Consider the following 22,906-nt stretch of genomic DNA (forward strand, 5'->3'; position numbering starts at 1 on the left):
CTTAAGATCTTAAAAGTAGTTTTGGATGGTGTAATGGATTGGTTACTTGCATGCTAGCAGCAAAGGCCTGCTCTTTTAGCCCCTCAGGTAATCTAGATCTATATCTCTGTTTCTTCAGCCCAGAGGCCATTCCTAATTGTCAACCCGTTAAGCATTAGAGGTCTTTAACCGTGGAAGATATTATTGGGAGATGAACCGAGATTACAATCAATAAGCACATATGCTAGAGTCAATAAGTTGTGAACCTTCTCCATATTAGTCCAAGGGACAGTTGTGAAGTCACTCTCATCAAACATCAGGGACTCAAAATTGCAGCTACATCATTTTTGATCTACTTGCCTTAGATTTAGACTTAGCACTGGAGTTATTCATTAAACCATGGGATTTGTTTCAATATTTATAATTACTGTTGTTTTGGGGAAGACAGAATGTGCAGAGTATTAAAGTTACCTGCAAGAGGATGTTAACTTATAGGGCAGGCTAATATTTGCAAACCATAATATGCACATTAGTTTGGTGCATTGTATCAGGAGGGGAAGGAAATAGAAAGCAAGAAAGCAAGAAACAACATACACAACAGTTTCAATGCCCAACACTTGGATATTTGTGGGTATCAATTCAATTTCTTTTTTTTTTAATGTTTCAAAGTGCAATTAAAAGACAGACAGACAGACATACTTTATTGATCCTGAGGGGAAATTGGGTTTCATTACAGCCGCACCAACCAAGAATAGTGAAGAAATATAGCAATATAAAACTGTAAATAATTAAATAATAATAAGTTAATCATGCCAAGTGGAAATAAGTCCAGGACCACTCTATTGGCTCAGGGTGTCTGACACTCCGAGAGAGGAGTTGTAAAGTTTGATGGCCACAGGTAAGAATGATTTCCTATGACGCTCAGTGTTACATCTCGGTGGAATGAGTCTCTGGCTGAATGCACTCCTGTGCCTAACCAGTACATTATGGAGTGGATGGGAGTCATTGTCCAAGATGGCATGCAACTTGGACAGCATCCTCTTTTCAGACACCACCGTCAGAGAGTCCAGTTCCACCCCCACTACATTACTGGCCTTACGAATGAGTTTGTTGATTCTGTTGGTGTCTGCTACCCTCAGCCTGCTGCCCCAGCACACAACAGCAAACATGATAGCACTGGTCACCACAGCCTCATAGAACATCCTCAGCATCGTCCGACAGATGTTAAAGGACCTCAGTCTCCTCAGGAAATAGAGACGGCTCTGACCCTTCTTGTAGACAGCCTCAGTGTTCTTTGACCAGTCCAGTTTATAGTCAGTTCGTATCCCCAGGTATTTGTAATCCTCCACCATGTCCACACTGACCCCTTGGATGGAAACAGGGGTCACCGGTGCCTCAGCCCTCCTCAGGTCCACCACCAGCTCCTTAGTCTTTTTCACATTAAGCTGCAGATGATTCTGCTCACACCATGTGACAAAGTTTCCCACCATAGCCCTGTACTCAGCGTCATTTCCCTTGCTTATGCATCCAACTATGGCAGAGTCATCAGAAAACTTCTGAAGACGGCAAGACTCTGTGCAGTAGTTGAAGTCCGAGTTGTAGATGGTGAAGAGAAAGGGAGACAGGACAGTCCCCTGTGGAGCCCCAGTGCTGCTGACCACTCTGTCTGACACACAGTGTTGCAAGCGCACGTACTGTGGTCTGCCAGTCGGGTAATCAATAATCCATGACACCAGGGAAGCATCCACCTGCATCACTGTCAGCTTCTCACCCAGCAGAGCAGGGCGGATGGTGTTGAATGCACTGGAGAAGTCAAAAAACATGATCCTCACAGTGCTCAGTGCACAGTGCACAGTTCAGTATGTATACTGAAATTTGACTTCTTCACAGACATCCACAAAACAAAGAAACCCCATAGAACGAAAGAAACACCAAAGGTGTTAGTTTTTAGAAGAAAGCTGTTTTGACAGGTGTTGGTATTTACATAGAAGATTCACTTTGCAGTTTATACTTAAAATATAAGAACAGCAAAAAGCCACTTTTTCTTTTAATCTTTTTCTGCTATTCAGATGATTGTTCTGTAACCTAGCAGTACATCTGATTTCCCATTCTATCTCCCAATACCCAAGGTTAACAAGTATCTGTGGTTCTCTGACATAAAGCCAAAAGAACAGTTTAAACCTCTATTGCCATTCGCATCTTAGAATGTTCACTAACTTCATTAGTGAGAAGTCTGGCCCTGTTTTTTTAAGCTCAGTCCTTTAGTCTTTGATTGTTCAACCAACAGAAAGAGTTTCCTACATTTGATTCTCCTCAAAATTATAAAAACATTCCTGCAGTTCTTAACATTTTTAATATCCTTAAGTTTCTAACTGTTCAAGCTAGTTTTATACAGTTATAGCTGACCTCCTTGCTTTCTGCCTCTATGCCTTGGCTATACTCCAATTGTCTCCTTAATCATCTTCTATCGGTCTTGCTGACTTCACGGTTATGTAAACCTGTACTTTAAGCTCCCACTCTTCTTCTACACTTCCTACCGTGTGCATTCTTCATCTATTCTCACCAAAGTCATTATCTCATTTTTCTCTAGACTGAGTTCCATTTGCCTCTTTTGTGTCCACCTAACCTGTCTGTTAATAACTACCTGCATCTTGAAACGTTCTTTCTCACTATCAACTATATTAACAATTTTGATATCATTGGTAATTTTGTTATACTCCCCACTATTAAGTCAAAGTTATTAAAATATACTGTAAAAGCAAGGGACCTAGTACTATGTACTATCAGAACACTCATTCAGCTTCCAGTGCACATTGCTTTAGTCTACAGAGCCAATTTAGATTCTACTTGCCACTACACTTTCAGTTGTTTCTCATCAATCTCTCATGTGGGTTTTTTGTCAAATGTCAAAAGCTCCACCAATTACATCCAAAAGGCTACACCTATCAATTTTTAATGCTACCTCCTCAATCAGAACCAACCTTCCTTACACAAGGCCTTGTTGCATATTCTTAATTCACTTGATCCTTACTCTGCACTTGTACATCACAAACGTTGGCATGACAGGAAGGTATTTTTTGATCACCACACATAAAATGCTGAAGGTATCTTAACTAATCAGGTACCATCTATGGAAGGGAATAAACATTTCAGGCTGAGGCCCTTCATCAGGACTGAAAAAGAAGGGGGAAAAGCCAGAATAAAGAGGTGGGGGAAGGGGAAGGGGAAAGGGATGAAACCAGGTGAGGAGGAAAGGAGATGGGTGGGGAGAGGGAGGGAGCAGGGAGCTATCAGATGGAAAGGGTAAAGGGCTGTTAGTGTAAGCTTGGAACATGGAATGTTCCACATAGCTGTGAAAGGGTAGATACAGCTATGGCCTGTTATATTTTGTAACTCCAAGACATAAATCTAATTGAAAGCAAAAATATGGGAGCCCAGGAGAGCTTTTCTTCTTTTCATTTTTACTTTTAGCGAAACACGTACTTATGACGTGGTGGTCCAATGATGTATGCCATTCATGTAATTTTACATATAAAACCATAAGATGATAAGATATAGGAGCGGATTAGGCCATTTAGACCATTGAGTCTGTTCTGTCATTTCATCATGGCTGATCCATTTTCCTTCTCAACCCTAATCTCCTGCTTTCTCCCCATATCCCTTCTTGCCCTAACAAATCAAGAAATTATTAAACCCTGCCTTAAAAAAAGGTAAAGACTTGGCCTCCACAGCAATGAATTCCACAGGTTCCCCACTCTCTGGCTAAAGAAATTCCTCCTCAACTGCATTCTAAAAGGACACCCCTCTATTCTAAGGCTGTGTCCTCTGGTCCTAGACGCTCTTACTATAGGAAACAATCACTCCAGATCCACTCTATTGAGGGCTTTCACCATACAGTAGCTTTCAATTAGGTTACCCTTCATTCTTCTGAATTCCAGTGAATCATCAGAGTCATTAAATACTCTTCAATTGACAAATCATTCAATCCTGGAATCATTTTGTGAACCTCCTTTGAATCTTCTCCAGTGTCAGTACATTCTTTCTAGGATAAGGGGTCCAAAACTGCTCACAATACTCCAAGTGAGGGCTCACTGGTGTTTTATAAAGTCTCAACATTACATCTATGCTTTTAAATTCTAGTCCTCCTGAAATGAATGCTAACTAACATCCCATTTGACTTCCTTACCACTGACTCAACTTGCAAATTAACCTTTAGGGAATCCAGCACAAGGACTCCCATATACTCTCTTTTCCTTGGCTTTTTCGGTGGCTTTAAAATACTGCTCAATCAGCTCAATATAATATATCCAGTTCTCTTGTGCAATCAAACATGTTTATCTCTCTGATGTAGCCAGCCATTTCTGCCTTTTTCAAATTTATTAATTTAACAACCCGGTGCTCACTGTTTATGGACCCAAAAATTTCTTTGTTTTCTGCTTTTTTTTTAACTCGACCATCTTCTCTCTCTCTCTCTCTCTCTCTCTCTCTCTCTCTCTCTCTCTCTCCCTCCCTCCCTCCCTTCTAAAGAGACAGCAGTTGCATTGTTTTTTCTTAACTCAAATGGCTTGCTGCATTACAGCAGGTCAGCAGGTAGGTACTCACCTTGGGTTTGTTTTTAAAATACCTCATCTCCACTATTATGTTTTGTAATTGCAAAACATAAAACAAATTGATAGCAAAAAGACAGGAGCCCAGGAGAACGTGGCTTAGTTTCACATTTACTTTTAACGCGATGAGCACAGGTGGTGTGGTGACAATCATGTACTTTTACATACATAATGCTTAATGAATTATTTAAACAATGCTGTATGTAATTCTGATCAACCCATTACAAGAAAGATCTGGAGGCTTTGGAAAGGGTACAGAGGAGGTTTATCAGGATTAGAGTATATAAGCTATAAGGAGAGGTTGGACAAACTTTGGTTGTATTCTCTGGAGTGCCAAAAGTTGAAAGGAGACCTATTGGAAGTTTATAAATTTATGAGAGGTGCAGATAGGATCGATAGTAATTGGCTGCTGGAGGGATTGGTGGAAACAGATATGATAATGGTATTTAAGTGGCTGTTAGGTAGACAGATGGATATGCAGGAAATGACATGATACGGATTATGTGCAAGCAGAAGAGACTGTTTAATTCAGCATTGTGTTCTGCACAGATATTCTGTCTATAGGGTTTCTTCTATGTTCTGTATTGTCTGTCTGCATTATATAAATTAAGGTTTACTTAACACTGTTTGGTTCTTAACATGTTAACACCAATTAAGTTTTAAACCAGTGGCAAAATTTTAGTACTTGACCCTCAGGAAGTTTTGGAGGAGAAATACAACCAAACTTTCCTCACTGAATTCCCCATTTTCACTACGTACTCAGTTCTAAGTATCCGGTCCAGAATATTCTGTGAAACTACTTGTTCTCTTTTCAAATAAGAGTTTTCATCAGAATTTTGTCTCTTGGTTCATTCAGCAACAATAAAAATCTTCATTAATTTGACAGACAGCACTATAAAAATCAGAAAACCATCTTCCTTGGAAAAAAATATTCACTTGACAACCAAACATTTGTGATTCTTCTCAACTTGGGACCAATCTCACTCACATTGCTCCGACACACAACTGCAGAACTACAATAGATTAATCCTCTCTGCATTTCAATGGAAATTATTGCATTACAAATCCTACGTTAAAATTGAATGTCTGCAGAGACGCCTCATAGAATGCCAATCAGTATCAGAAATGCTTTTTTTTAAGCAAGATTGCAGAGAACAGCCTCAAGTGGATACATGCACTACAAGCTTGTTATCGAAAGTCGGGGATCAAAATAATGCCATGGTTATTGCTTGTTATGTATTAAGTTGGGCAAACTCAGCCAGGAAAGTAAAGGCTTTTTTAACTTATTCACTAACAGTCTGTGGCTATGCCGACATTTATTGTTCAATACTGATTCCTCCTGAATTGAGGAGGCAGCTAAGTGTGAACAAGTTACTACTGAATTTGGGTCACTTATGGGCCAAGGTAATGGTGGCAGATTTTATTCCGTGAAGGACATTCAAAACTAGCTGGGGTGTAATGACAGTCTGCTAGTTTCAGGAATATTACTGAGACGAGTTTTTTTTATTATATTTCCAATGTAATTAATCACTCATATTTAAATTCCCCAGCTGCCACTGCGAGACTCAATCCCATCTCCCTTGGTCAATGCAACAGAACACTCGTGATTGATTCAATAGTTAAGCTTGCTTCCATAACATTACTTATGATGTATGTTTGTGAGTAATGGACAGCAGGCAAATTACACGAGATAATTCTAGAATTTTACCAACAGTTCTTGAACCTACCATTGCTGTTGCTTGACTAAACTGAAAAATGCATCTCACCATCTGTCTCTACTTTCTAAAGGATGAAAAGCCACAAATGAAAATTATTCAGTAATTTTGCAGAAAAGTTTAACATGATTTTCAAGAATAATGCTTGATTACAAATGTTCTATGCTATATTGGATATCAGAGCAATGATGTGGAATTGCTTATTCTCACATGAGAGATATTAAACCATTCATAGCAACAGCTCATCTAATGCCTGTCAGTTAATTTTCTCCCTACAAATACATCTCTTCTTCAGTGGAGGTAACACTGTGTCCACCTCAATGACATCTTGTTCGCTTTTCCCTCAGCATAGAACAAAGGAACTGAATGCTCTGAAGTACATGTGAGATATGACCATGCATTCTTTAAAAACAAGCCAGTTGTAGGTTTTGGAATCATTCTGTCATTGGTGTACTTCTGCAACCAAGATTAAGAAATTAAAGGCTGTTGGCTCACATTGTTATCCAGACAATTATTACATGAGGTACTTGAGTTTCAATGCTGTGGATTCTGTCGGAAGGTCCAGTTCCCATTATTTTCTTCCATTTATCTCCAGAGGTGATGCTGTGGATGTAAGGAGGGAATTTATTTGGTTTTCCATGCTCAGGTCAATTTGAAATAGGGTGTAAGGTAGATATATCCATTGATCAAAATTATTTCCAAAGAATAGGAAGAGAAGTGTGAATGAAATCTCAGTGCATTGTCTGGAGAGGCTTAAAATGTTGGAGTGATGGACCAAGAAGTTACATAATATGCATTCATGTCATGTTAGGTCTTCAACATTTTTTGAAACCCTAAAGCTGTACAAAAGCTTTTCTAACAATGCTACCCGTTCAGTTGCACCAAGACTACCTTTCAGAAGCTCCTGGAAATTCAGAGGAAGCCTCTCCATGAGGTAGGAATGGCCCAAGTTGTATCAGGTCTATTTTGCTCACAATCATATATCTGATGAACTGGGGAATAAAGAGAAAAATAATGCCATCAGAAAATATGGAAAAAGATAGGTCTGGTCTGTAGGTTGTGATTCTAAATTGAAGAAAAGCCTATTTTCATGGGATTATGCCAGAAAGGATCTGGCAAGAGTGGATTGCAACAGGTTTTTTTATGGTAAAGGTATACTTGGTAAGTGGGAGGACTTCAGAAGTGAAATTTTGAAAGTATAAATTTTGAATGTGGTTTATAGAATAAAAGGTAAACATAATAGGTTTACGGAACCTTGGTTTTCAAGAGATATTGAGGCACTGGTTTAAAAAAAAAGAGATGCATAGTAGGTATAGGCAGCTAGGAACAAATGAGATACTATGCAGTATAGGAAATGCAAAAAAAAAAACACTTGAGGAAGAAATCAGGAGGGCGTAAAAAAGGCATGAGATCTTAAATGGATTTTTTGCATCTATATTTACTCAGGGTACAGACACAGTGTCTCTAAAAGTGAGGCAAAGCAGCAGCAGGATCTTGGTTCCTATACAAATTACAGAGAAGGCGGTGTTTGGTGCTTTGAGTCAAATTAGGGTGGATAAATCCCCAGGGCCTAACAAGTCCTTAGACCCTGTGGGAGGCGAGTGCAGAAGTTGTAGGGGTACAGTAGAGATATTTAAATCACCCTTAGTGGCAGGTAAGGTACCAGAGGATTGGAGGATAGTTAATGTTGTTCTACTGTTTAAGCATAAACCAGGAAACTATAGATCCCTAAGTCTATAAGGGAAAGTTATTGGAAGGTATTTTAAGGGACTAGATGTATACGTATTTGAATAGACATGGACTGATTATGGATAGTCATCATGGTTTTGTGCATGGTAGGTCATGTCTAACCAATCTTATAGACAGATAGACAGACATACTTTTTTGATCCCAAGGGAAATTGGGTTTCTTTACAGTCGCACCAACCAAGAATAGTGTAGAAATAAATAACTAAATATTAATAAGTAAATTATGCCAAGGGGAAATAAGTCCAGGACCAGCCTATTGCATCAGGGTGGCTGACACTCCAAGGGAGGAGTTGTAAAGTTTGATGGCCACAGGCAGGAATGACTTCCTATGACGCTCAGTGTTACATCTCGGTGGAATGAGTCTCTGGCTGAATGAACCTAACCAGTACATTCTGGAATGGATAGGAGACATTGTCCAAGATGGCATGCAACTTGGACAGCATCCTCTTTTCAGACACCACCGTCAGAGAGTCCAGTTCCACCCCCACAACATCACTGGCCTTACAAATGAGTTTGTCGATTCTGTTGGTGTCTGCTACCCTCAGACTGCTGCCCCAGCACACAACAGCAAACATGATAGCACTGGCCACCACAGACTCGTAGAACATCCTCAGCATCGTTTTTCAAGGAAGCGACTATGAAAGCTGATGCAGGCAAGGAACTGGATGTTGTCTACATGGACTTTAGCAAGGCATTTGACAAGGTCCCACATGGGAGGTTGGTCACAAAGGTTCAGTCACTTGACATTCAAGATAAGGTGGTAAATTAGATTAGACTTTGGTTTTGTGGGAGAAGCTAGGGAGTAGTATGAGATGGTTGCTCTCTGACTGGAGGCTTGTGACTAGTGGAGTGCCACAGAGACTGATGCTGGCTGTGTTGTTGTTCATCATTTATATCAATGAACTGGATGATAATGTGGTTAACTGGATCAGCAAGTCTACAGATGACACCAAGATTGGCAGATGGAACTTAATGTAGACAAGTGTGAGGTGTTGCACTTTGGAGAACCAAACAGGATAGGTGTTACACGGTGAACAACAGGGCACTGAGGAGTGCAGTAGAACAAGGAGATTTGGGAATACAGGTTCATTATTCAATAAGAGTGATGGCACAGGTAGATAAGGCATTAAAGAAAGCACATTGGCCTTCATAAATTAAAGTATTAAGTTCAGAAGATTGGATGTTATGTTAAAGTTGTATACGACATTGCTGAGGCCCAACTTGGAGTATTTTGTGCTGTTGGTCACCTATAAAAAAGATGTAAATAAGAGTACAGATAAAATATACAAGGATGTTGCAGGGACTGGAGGACCAAAGTTATAGGGAAAAATTGAATAGGTTAGGACTTTATTCTTTGGAACATAGAAGATTAAGAGAAGATTTGATAGAGTAAACAAAATTATGAGAGGTATAGATAAGGTAAATGCAGGTAGGCATTTTGCTACAGAGTTTGGGTGGGACTCCAAATAGATCTCATGGGTCAACGGCAAAAGGTGAGAATTTTAAGGGGAACATGAGGGGAAATTTCTTCACTCAGAGGGTAATGAAAATGTGGAACAAGCTGCCGGCACAAGTGTGAGCTTGATTTCAATATTTAAGAAAAGTTTTGATAAATACATGGGTGGTAGGGGTATGGAGGGCTATGGTTGTGGTGCAGGTTGATGGGAGTAAGCAATTTAACGGGTTTGCACTGACTAGATAGACCAAAGGGACTGTTTCTGTGTTGTACTTTTCTATAACTATATTACATTGATAAGGAATTTAATTCATCTGAAAGGTACAATAAACAAAACAGTTACAAAAATACATTGAATAAGTAACTTAGAATCATAGAACAATAATCACTTGTATTTAGAAGATATGAAGACATTGCAGAGAAGTGTGATCAAACACCGTTGAACTCTGCCATTCAGCAAAGGTTCTCTGGAGAGCCAGCGTGCCAGGGTAATCAGGGCCAGTGTTCATCTGAAAGTGTTGCCAATGAGCTGTGCATCATCATTCATTCTCCAAAGCACTGCAATCTTTTGTTTTCAGAATTAAGCATTTTAAACACATTCCCACTTGATTTTGGCTTGTCTTTTTTTTAACTAAAAAGAATTGCTGCAATTTTGGAACAATAAGCCTGTATTTCCCAAGTCACCTCCATATCATTACACTATTGTGAGGGAGCATGACTGAATAGATGTTGCAGAGGGCCATGACCTATAAGTTTTGAATATTTCCAGAACTTAGAAAATGGTACTGTGTACTAAACTGAAGAAGTGCCTTCTGGAATTACACTGAGTGTCTGAATTAAGATGCACTGGACTTTGTCAGTTGGGTTAGTTCTCATTAACTTTTTTCCGTTTATCTCTGGATGAAATTACCATTTATCAAGGCAATGTATGTACAACTTAAGTTGCCAAGAGACACCCTAGAGTTCAAAATAATAGTATTAATATTTTATTTCTACATGTTTTTTGCAGAAAAGTAAGCTGCAATTCACACTCTATCCCATAGCTCTCAGAACAAATCTCACTTTCTCGAGAGACCATGATTCAGAGTTCTTTGGTTGTGACTCATGCTGTGTTGCATTCATCAGGTATGCTCTCCAGGTGTCATTTTGTGGCCAATTTGGAGTCCGTTTCAGGTACACTTTGAAGCTTGAGCCATGAAAAGACTGCATTGGGAAGGAAGTCGATTCACAACGTTGCTCCCTCCTGCCAGAAATGTGAGGGACAGGCCAACTAATGACAAGTGTTCAGTACATAGAATCTGGCAACAGGGAGAAACCTCTTCTCCTTCAGTGTGGTTTTATGTAACAGACTTTAAACTAGTAAGATGGGGGGACAGGAATCAATTTGAGGAAACTATGGGAGAGGAGGTTAGTTCACCAGTAGAGCAAGTAAGTAGACTGTGTGTGAGGGAGGAAAGGCAGGTGATGGAGAAGGGATGCGCTCAGCCCGAAGATGTAGGGGAGAAGAAAGGAAAGGATAATAAATTTGAATGCATTGTTAGGGATGAAAAGAGAGGAGGAGGGGGAGAGTATCTTAAATGTATCTATTTTAATGCTAAGAGCATTGTAAGAAAGGTGGATGAGCTTAAAGCGTGGATTGCTACCTGGAATTATGATGTTGTAGCTATTAGTGAAACATGGTTGCAGGAAGGGTGGGATTGGCAACTAAATATTCCTGGATTTAGTTGCTTCAGGTGTGATAGAGTAGGAGGGGCCAGAGGAGGAGGTGTTGCATTGCTTGTCCGAGAAAATCTTATGGCAGTGTTTTGGAAGGATAGATTAGAGAGCTCCTCTAGGGAGGCTATTTGGGTGGAATTGAGGAATGGGAAAGGTGTAGTGACACTGATAGGAGTGTATTATAGGCCACCTAATGGGGAGTGTGAGTTGGAAGAGCAAATGTGTAAGGAGATAGCAGATATTTGTAGTAAACACAAGGTGGTGATTGTGGGAGATTTTAATTTTCCACACGTAGATTGGGAAGCTCATTCTGTAAAAGTGTTGGATGGTTTAGAGTTTGTGAAATGTGTGCAGGATAGTTTTTTGCAACAATACATAGAAGTACCGACTAGAGATGGGGCAGTGTTAGGTCAGCTGACAGACGTATGTGTTGGGGAGCACTTCGGGTCCAGTGATCACAATAGCATTAGCTTCAATATAATTATGGAGAAGGACAGGACAGGACCTAGAGTTGAGATTTTTGATTGGAGAAAAGGCTAACTTTGACGAGATGCGAAGGGATTTAGAGAGAGCTGATTGGGTCAAGTTGTTTTATGGGAAGGATGTAATAGAGAAATGGAGGTCATTTAAGGGTGAAATTATGAGGGTATAGAATCTTTATGTTCCTGTTAGGTTGAAAGGAAAGGTTAAAGGTTTGAAAGCACCATGGTTTTCAATGGATATTAGAAACTTGGTTCGGAAAAAGAGGGATGTCTACAATAGATATAGGCAGCATGGAGTAAAGGAATTGCTCGAGGAGTATAAAGAATGTAAAAGGTATCTTAAGAAAGAGATTAGAAAAGCTAAAAGAAGATACGAGGTTGGTTTGGCAAATAAGGTGAAAGTAAATCCGAAAGGTTTCTACAGTTATATTAAAAGCAAGAGGATAGTTAGGGATAAAATTGGTCCCTTAGAGAATCAGGGTGGTCAGCTATGTGTGGAGCCGAGGGAGATGGGAGAGATTTTGAATGATTTCTTCTCTTCGGTATTCACTAAGGAGAAGGATATTAAATTGTGTAAGGTGTGGGAAACAAGTAGGGAAGTTATGGAACCTATGACAATTAAAGAGGTGGAAGTACTGGCTCTTTTAAGAAATTTAAAAGTGGATAAATCTCCGGGTCCTGACAGAATATTCCCCAGGACCTTGAGGGAAGTATGTGTAGAGATAGCAGGAGCTCTGACAGAGATCTTTCAGATGTCATTAGAAATGGGGATTGTGCAGGAGGCGTATTGCTCATGCGGTTCCATTGTTTAAAAAGGGTTCTAGAAGTAAGCCTAGCAATTATAGACCTGTCAGTTTGACATCAGTGGTGGGTAAATTAATGGAAAGTATTCTTAGAGATAGTATTTATAATTATCTGGATAGACAGGATCTGATTAGGAGTAGCCAGCATGGATTTGTGTGTGGAAAGTCATGTTTGACAAACCTTATTGAATTTTTTGAAGAAGTTACGAGGAATGTTGATGAGGGTAAGGCAGTGGATGTAGTCTATATGGACTTCAGCAAGGCCTTTGACAAAGTTCCACATGGAAGGTTAGTTAAGAAGGTTCAGTCGTTAGGTATTAATGCTGGAGTAATAAAATGGATTCAACAGTGGCTAGATGGGAGATGCCAGAGAGTAGTGGTGGATAATTGTTTATCGGGATGGAGGCCGGTGACTAGCGGGGTGCCTCAGGGATCTGTTTTGGGCCCAATGTTGTTTGTAATATACATAAATGATCTGGATGATGGGGTGGTAAATTGAATTAGTAAGTATGCCGATGATACTAAGGTAGGAGGTGTTGTGGATAATGAGGTGGGTTTTCAAAGCTTGCAGGGAGATTTATGCCAGTTAGAAGAATGGGCTGAATGTTGGCAGATGGAGTTTAATGCTGAGAAGTGTGAGGTTCTACATTTTGGCAGGAATAATCCAAATAGAACATACAGAGTAAATGGTAGGGCATTGAGGAATGCAGTGGAACAGAGAGATCTAGGAATAACAGTGCATAATTCCCTGAAGGTGGAGTCTCATGTAGATAGGGTGGTGAAGAAGGCTTTTGGAACGCTGGCCTTTATAAATCAGAGCATTGAGTGCAGAAGTTGGAATGTAATGTTAAAATTGTACAAGGCATTGGTAAGGCCAAATTTGGAATATTGTGTACAGTTCTGGTCACCGAATTATAGGAAAGACATCAATAAATTAGAGAGAGTGCAGAGACGATTTACTAGGATGTTACCTGGGTTTCAGCACTTAAGTTACAGAGAAAGATTGAACAAGTTAGGTCTCTATTCATTGGAGCGTAGAAGGTTGAGGGGGGATTTGATCGAGGTACTTAAAATTTTGAGATGGATAGATAGAGTTGACGTGAATAGGCTGTTTCCATTGAGAGTAGGGGAGATTCAAACAAGAGGTCATGATTTGAGAGTTAGGGGGGCAGAAGTTTAAGGGAAACACGAGGGGGTATTTCTTTACTCAGAGAGTGATATCTGTGTGGAATGAGCTTCCTGTAGAAGTAGTAGAGGCCAGTTCAGTTATGTCATTTAAGGTAAAATTAGATAGGTATATGGACAGGAAAGGAGTGGAGGCTATGGGCTGAGTGCGGGTAGGTGGGACTAGGTGAGATTAAGAGTTCAGCACGGACTAGGAAGGCCGAGATGGCCTGTTTCCGTGCTGTGATTGTTATATGGTTTTATGGTTAATTCAACAATTTCTTGTGCAGGTTACCTGCTGATTGTTTTCTGCATCTTGCTGGTTTGAGTAAGGTGGTGTTTGAGGTTTGTACAAGAAATGCTGTGTCAGGAATTCTATTTGAGATCAAGGTATCGACTGTCATTGAGCAATTACTCTTAAACTTGATGGTCAGACGTTGACACAGCAACATATAGAATGTAAAGCAGGAAGAGAAACAAGCATTGACAGCAAACCCAACCAAGTAATCTAAAGCCTTCAGTAAATCCATGAATTTACAACAGGAAGAGCAAAGAATGAATACGGAAGGAATACTCAACAAACAGTTAGATTCATACCCTCCAATGAAAGCTGCCTACCTTAATGGCGCATTTATCCAGCAACATAAAATATAGTATTATTGCCTTGGCAACATACATAAAAAGCTGGGGGATCTCAGCAGGTCAAGCAGAATCAATGGAAATGAATAAATTGTTGACATTTTGGTCTAAGACCCTTCTTCAGGACTGAGGAGGAAGGAGGAACATACTGGAATAGAAAGGTGTGGGGAGGGGAAGGAGGCGAGCTGGAAGGTGATAGGTGAAATCAGGTGGGTGGGAAAGATCAAAGGCTGGAAATGAATTACTCTGAGAGGAGAAGATAGTGGACCATAGGAGAAAGGGAAGGAGGAGCAGACCTGGGGGTGGGTGATAGACAGGAGGGGAGATAAAAGGTCAGAGTGGGGAATAGAGGAAGAGGGGAGCGAGAAATTATTATTGCCTAGCTGCTTATGATAGTCTGTAGCTTATATGTTGGTTTCAGTCTTTTTCAACTTTTCAGTATTTCTGATTAGCTTCATTGGCTATGAAGTTGTCTTCTTAAAGGGATTGATAAAGGTACCATACACGTCCAGTTTATTCTCTTCCATAGATGCTGCCTGACCTGCTGAGTTCCTCCAGTATTTTGTGTGATTTGATCAATTTCTTTCTGTCAGTGAAGGAGTAGATGTGTAAACCAACAGGAGCAACATATCAAAACCCAGGAAAACATTACAATTGTTCGCTTAAATCAGACGATTTGTTCTTCATGGATCATTCCCAGAGACCATTATTAACTAGATGATGTTTGCAATTAGGTGCATATGATTTCAAATCAAAATCTTACTGAATAGGGGTAGTTTCTATGCTGCAAGTGCATAGTAGCTTGCTATTGTGGGCATTTGAGGATTAAGAAAAAAAATGACTCAAAGCTCCCTTATCTTGAGTAAGTGAAAACAAGTTCTTTTGGATGACAGTAAAAGTTATATTTTGTGAATGAAAATTCCAGTATGATAGACAGCTTTGTAAATTGACTTGTAGATATTTAAATAAAGAAATAATCTTTGTGCTTCTCAAGTAAAACTTTCAGTATTTGACAGGTTAATTCTATTGGTTTCAGCCATGCCTTGTTTAATACAACAGATGATAGATGATACAGACAGGCAGATGACAGGAAAAAATTTCAGTCAGTGGGATAGGTTGCTGTGTAAAAGGGGAACAAAATTGAAAAGGTGACAAATACAGGACTGAAGGTATTATACTTGAATGCACACAGTATATTGAATAGACGAGCTTGTAGCACACTTACAGATTGGCAGGTATGATGTTCTGGGTATGGCTGAAAGACAATTGTGTTTGGGAGCTTAATATCCAAGGATACACAATCTATTGAAAGGACAGGCAGGCAGGCAGAGGAGGAAGAGGAGTGGCTCTGCTGCTAAAAATCAAGTCAAATCTTTAGAAAGACGTGAGATAGGATGGAAAGATGTAGAGTCCTTGTGGGCAGAGTTAAGAGACTATGAGGGTAAGAAGACCCTGATGGCAGTTATTTAAAGGCCCCCAGAAAGTAGCCAGGATGTGGTCTACAAATTACAGCAGGAGAGAGAAAAAGCATGTCAATAAAGTAATGTTACGTTAGTCCTGGGGAATTTCAATATGCCGATAGATGGGGAAAATTAAACATATTGGATCCCAAAGGAGAGAACTTGTGGAATGCTTCTTTTTAGTGCAACTTGTGGTTGAGCCCATGAGGGATCACAAATTCTGAACTGAGTGTTGTGTAACGAACCGGATGTGATTATGGAATGGTGATGGAACCCTTAGGTTACAGCTATCGTAATATGATAGAATTCACAATTTGAGAGGAAAAAGCTAAAGTCAGATGTATTGGTATTGCAGTGGAGTAAAGGCAATTACAGAGGCATGAAAGAGGAGCTAGGCAACGTTGACTGGAAGGAGACTTTAGCATGGATAATGGCAGAGCAGTTGAGAAGAATGCCAACAGAAAAAGGTCTCAGGGTTGTATGTGATGATATGTATATACTCTGACAATAAATTTTAATTGGAACTTTGAAATAATACCAATGGTTTTTTTTCAGATATATAAAATGTAAAAGAGAAATGAGAGTAAATATTGTACCTCTGGATAATGACGTGAGAAATAGTAGTGGGGGGGGGGGGGACAAAGAAATGGTGGGAAAACTGAATAAGTACTTCATGAGTGTCAAGGGGCAGAAGTGAGAGCAGTGGCTATTACAAGGGAGATGAAGCTTGGGAAATGGAGAATTCTAAAGGTAGATAACGCACTGGAACTGATGTACTACATCCCACTGTTCTAAGAGAAGTAGTTGAAGAGATTGAGGAGTCATTTGCAATGATCTTTCAAGAATCAATTGTGTCTGGCATGGTTCCAGAAGACTGGACAATTGCAAGTGTCACTCCACACTTCAAGAAGGCAGATGAAAAGGAATTATAGGTCAGTTGCTCTAACCTCAGTGGTTGGGAAGATGTTGGAGTTGTTTGTTAAGGCTGTAGTTTTGGAGGTAGATAACAATATAGGCCAAAGCTACCCTCAATACTCTGAGTTGGTTTCCTTAAGGGAAAATCTTGCCTGACAAAACCAAAGGGATTTGCAGGTCCCCATGCAGGATTCATGAAAGGTTGTAGTGAGGAAGGCGAATGCAGTGTCAGCATTCATTCCAAGGGCAAGGATGGGTTGCTGAGGCTGGACAAAGGCACCGGTGAGACCTCACTTGGATTATTGTGAGCAGTTTTTAGCCATTTATTTAATAAAGGATGTTCTGACATCGGAGAGGTTTCAGCAGAAGTTCACAAGAATGATTCTGGGAATGAAAGGGTTGTCATACGAGCAGTGACTGAAGGCTCTGGGCCTATACTCACTGAAAATTAGAAGAATGAGTGGGTATCTTATTGAAACCTATCAAATGTTGAAAGACGTCAATAGAGTGGATGTGGAGAGGATACTTCCCTTGGTGGGGTGTCTAGGACCAGAGGGCATAGCCTCAAAATAGAGGGACATCCATTTGGAAGAGAGATGAGGAGGAATTTCTTTTGGCAGAGGGTGGTAAATCTGTGGAATTCATTGCAACAGGCGGCCATTGAGGCCAGGTCATTGGGTGCATTTGTGGTGGAGATTGATAGATTCTTGATTAGTCAGAATGTGAAAGGCTATGGGAAGAAGGCAGGAGAATGAGGTTAAGAGGGAAATGCATCTGCCAAGATGAAATAGCGCAGCAGAGCGAATGAGCTGAATATCTTAATTCTGCTCCTTGGTATTGTAGTCTAATACAACATCTGTTACATTCATCTGAGGCACGTTTATTGTTCGTATGCAACAAGAGAAGGGAGTGATTGAAAATCTATGAAATGAGAAGCACTTGGATAATTTGTATAAAATAACAGCACAGACATAGCAATGATACTGAAAAATATTCATGGGTTCTTGAAGATTGAAAATGCTAATAAAATCACTCACTTGAGTAGGTTTGTTTTGCATCTTTTGAAGTAACTATTTATGTCTCTCTCTTCTCATGCATTGTCTGATTGGAATTTTTCTATGAAGTCCAACTCTCTTAGCAGGTAAATAATACCATATATTCAAATTAAATTCCTAATTAATTTATTTTGCTTATTTTTATATCAGCTGTTAACGAAAGCAGAAAAGTGTACAGTTACTGCTGCTTGGTAATCTGGTAAGTTGGTTTATTATTGTCAAATAAACTGAGGTATGATGAAGAAACCTTGTTTTCATGTCATCCATACAGATCATTTCATCACATCAACATATTGAGGTGGTACAAAAGAAAAACAGCTACATCCAGGAGAATAAAATGTCACAGTGGTGTTACTCTTGGCCAAATATACTTCAGTTGCAAGGCCTTCCAGGCATGCTGTATGAGCAGAAACCATGGGAGTGGGTTTGGGGGAAATTCCCAGTGTACCACAGAGCTGTGTGGCAATCTCTAGTCCAATAAAAGAGTGAACCAACACATATTTGAAAGACTAAGTTCCTAGAAGATTGTCTGTATCTCAATTTTTCATAAGGTAAATCCTTTTCCCTATTGAATCCCATGTGATAAGTGGAAATACATTCCTATGGAAAGCTTTTCTCTTCAACGTAATAACCACATGGATGTTGTCACTCAGGGTTGTGGAACAGAGAGTGAGCAATCAAACATGAAGAACAGCTCCAAACAGATGCAAACAGATTTGTACACAGTGACTTTCACAATTTCAGGGTCTTACAAGGGCCAAACAATCAATTAAATAATTTATGGTGCAGTCTCCATGAGAGGGAACATGGCAGCCAAATTGCTTGAAAAACTCCTGCAAATAAGATTGCAATAAACTCCAGAACTGTCCTTAAGTGATGATGATTGAGAAGTATTGGGCAGGACATGGAGAACCTATTTTCTTTTCATTGAATTGTGTCACGTTTTACAGCCACGTGAAAGATTTCAATTAGGATTGAAATTAGAGGTGAAAAAAGATCAGGAGCTCCAATATCATGATCACAAGTGACTTGACAACTGGTCTAGAAGAAAACCCTACTGTGGGTTATAAGGGGAACCATTCATATCAGCCTATCAATTTAGGACTGCAAAATCATTTGGTCATCCTGAATAAGATACATAACTCTTTGCGTGCAAGGTTAGGCAGACCATAATCCACAACAATAACATTCAGGCAGAGCCCCATTGGAAAAGTAATAATTATAGTGGAAACCCCCAGGAGAATGATATGAGGAAAACACTTTGAATACTCTAATGCCTCTAGCCATGATAAACAAACAAAAATATTTCAAAATTAATGATGAATAATTCAGATTGACATAAATATTAATGCAGATGTAGATTGTTCCATTCTGGAAATAAATGCAGAAATATAGAAGTTAAATCATGCATTATCGGTGAGATTCACTATGAAAATTAACAAGATACTCTGTTGAGATCCTGATAACATTAGGATACATGAAATGTATAGTTCTTATAATGGGCAGGAGGCAAGACTACTGATTAGAGTGACTGACAGTGTCAAAAGAAAATCTTTGGGAACACTTGGGACTTAAACGTGACTTCCAAAACTAAGTGATTTTCATCTCGTCATATATTAAATAGCAGTTTAATGAACAGTTATTATTTTAAGTAAGTCATTCTGCCAGTTGGATAACTGATTGGGTAGAAGCAATTCAACATCCACAAATTTTAAAACTACAGTTTAATCATCCACAAGTTCCAACACTGCTGGACTCTAATCTCAGATGGAGTCAGGGTAGGAGGAATATTTGGAGCATTTATATGGCTCTCTGAAAATTGTATTGAAAATTAGGGTAAATTAAATAAGCAGGCTGCTGCTGGCAATGCTATTTTATATGCAGTATGTGCTTAAGAAACCAGTGAAAGGAATTTTCCAAAGTCATTGACTACAGTGACATCAGCTTGGATCTCATCCAAGCCAAGTGACTTGCAATTTTTGTAAATGTGTGCTTTTGGTGAATGTGATTGATGATCAGGTTTCTTGCAGAATGTTTGCTTTGCCTTTGATTTGAAGGCATCTATTAGCTTTTCCCAAATAGCCACTGACTGTAACTTGATCAAGCGAAAGGGCTTAGTGTTAATAAGAGTAATAAGCATTTGTCCTGACAGCTTTAACATCTGCTGATATGTGTTGGCATCACGAGCACATTGAGGCATCTGTGGGTGGCCTGATATAATTTCTATTTAAATGATATTAAAGGCATCTATATACTGTATCTAACATTGTATTTATTAGCAGCCACTGGGTAAGGCAATGTTATTGGCTGTTTGTAACATGCTAACTAGTGCAGCCTACTAATACAGTAAGCAGCTTATTATACATATATAGGAGGAAGATGAAAATCTTGTTGAATGGTGCCACAACAACAACCTCTCACTCAACGTCAGCAAAACCAAAGAGCTGATTATTGACTACAGAAGGAAGAAACCAGGGGTCTGTAAGCCAGTCCTCATTAGGAAATGGAGGTGGAGAGGGTTAGTAACTTTAAATTCCTTGGAGTTATCATTTCGGAGGATCAGTGCTGGGGCCAGCATGTACAGTAAGTGACATTACAAAGAAGACATGGCAGTGTCTATACTTTCTTAGAAGTCTGAAAAGATTCAGCATGTCATTTAAAACTTTGACAAATTCCTATAGATGCAGAGTGGAGAGTATCCAGTCTGGTTGCATCATGGTCTGAGAAGGAAACACCAATGTCCAAGAAAGGAAAAACCTGCAAAAGTAGGTAGATACAGCCCAGTCCATGACAGACAAAGCCATCTCCACCATTGAGCTCATCTACAAACAGCAAGAAACCAGCATCCATCCTCGAGGACCTCCACTATCCAGGATAGCTCTCTACTCACTGCTGCCAACTGGATGAAGGTACAAGAGCCTTATGTCCTATACCACCAGCTTCAGGAGTAGCTATTACCCTTCAACAATCGGGCTCCTGAATCAGCATAGAAAACTTTGCTCACCTCAACACTTGATCAGATTCCGCGGCCTATGGGCTTACTGCCAGCTTCTCTGCAAATCATGTCCTCAGTATTTATTTATTTGCTTGTTTTTCATATTTCCACAGTTTGTCTTCTTTTGCACATTTAATTATTGTACTTCTTTGTCACCAACTTGAAATGTTTATTCTGTTCTCTTTCCACAGATGTTGCCTGACTCTATGAGTTTTCCTAGCATCTGCTCTTTTCACTCAGCAACCCCTGGCTGATTGAATTAGTTAGTATTGTGTGCTCCTTTGAACTGTTTCTGTGCAATTCCTGATACCTTTTGCTATTCAGAAGCACAAGAAACTGCAAATGATATAAACTGGAGCAATTGACAAAATGCTGGAGAAAGTCAAAGGCTCAAGTGGCATCTGCAGAGAGAAATGGACATTTCAGGTCAAGACCCTCGGTCTTCACCCTTTGCTTCTCCAGAGCTTTCCTTCTCTTCCACTAGGAGAGTATCCTGATTCACCTTTCTCAGCTGTAGATTGGTTTTTCCTGTGAGTTCCATTTGCCACTGGTTTCCACACAGCGGAGAAATCCCACACATCATTTACGGCTATGAGGAATTCATTGGCCCAGAGTTCTATGAATGTAATAGAGGGAGAAAGTCAGGATGGTTTGTCCACTGCTTCTTGCTGCACAGGTGACAGGTAGGACTTGAACCATTTTTTTAAACTTACAGAATACATTGCTTAATCTTCTGAGAGCCTTAAATTTTAGTTGCATGAGAAGACACTTTGAGAATAAAGAAGTATTTGGTTTGAGATGGAGACAGAGGTAGTCAATATAAATGACCTGGGCCACATTATATCTTTATTTAGAATCGGCATATTCGTTATTCTGCCTCAATGCATCACTGGGTAAACTATCATCTTAGACATGAGATCTGTTTGTAAATTCCTACTTCACTGTATTATTTTGAATAAGTTACAATAATAACTATTCTTAACCTCTGACCAGAGCAGTCCTCCATGCAGCAGATGAATATTAGCACCACAGCCATTGTATCTCCTTCTTTAATGCTGTTACAGGCAGAAATAGGAAAGAAAAATGATTCTGAAAATACTTGGGTGGACGGCTTTCACTGAAGTGTACACTAGGCTTTGTTTCGGTTATTCCCACTGTTTATAACAGTACATAAATTGAATAAATTCTTAAAGAGGAAATCCTCTAAATAATCTTCAGCAAAAATAAAAATCTGGACTTGCTGTCAGTGTATTGTTAGCGATTGAATACAATTTCACAGATGAAAAGTCCGTCTCAGTCTGTTGACATTTGGCATTTGGAAAGGAAGCCCCAAAAATATTACCATGAGTTACCAAATTACTATGAATGTTTCCAGAATTGGAAGTAAGTCCTGGTTTATTTAGCTCCTTCACTGATGCTATTTGATCTCCTGATTATTTGCAGTATTTGCACTTTCATTGTTTTAGATAGTGGTTTTGTTGTTAAGTTGGGAGTTAACAGTGCTTAGAATTTATTATTTATTAGTAGAGTCACAGCATGGTAATAGCCCTTCTGGACCGATGAGCCTATGCTGCCCAATGATTCATGTGACAAAGTAACCTGCTGACCCAAACATCTTTGGAATGTGGGAGGAAATTGTGACATCTGTTGTGAAATTTCAGAGCATGACTTTATTTAATACAGAGGCAGGAACCGGGCTCCAGTGTGGTACACACATTGAAATTTAAACTTACTAACATTTGGAGGAGAACATGCATGTGTCCATATTGGATACTAAGTCATTCAAGGACAAAACAGATAGATTTTCATGTTTTCTGTACAGGTATTTGATATTCCCTTTCTGGTCAGGTATTGATTTCAGGTGAAACTGTATCACAAAATATTACAAGGCCTCATGCTGTCATATCCTGCAGCTGCTGTGGTTAAGATATAGCAAAGATGTCACCTTGCATGTAAGTTAACTATATTTCATCTCTTGATTTTGACTGGAATTGGTCTCAGTGGGGTAAAACTGGTCAAGGCCCATGGGGCTTAATAATTTAACATTTTTTTAGCAGTTTCCTCTTTTCATAAATACTGTCCAAGCACTGACCTCCTGTTCCATTTAATACACCATTCCCTTCAACTTTTGATTCTAACTGATTCCAAATCAACTTCATCCCAGCGATCATT

Source organism: Hypanus sabinus, chromosome 23 (genome assembly GCF_030144855.1).
Source record: "Hypanus sabinus isolate sHypSab1 chromosome 23, sHypSab1.hap1, whole genome shotgun sequence".
Classification (NCBI taxonomy): Eukaryota; Metazoa; Chordata; class Chondrichthyes; order Myliobatiformes; family Dasyatidae; genus Hypanus; species Hypanus sabinus.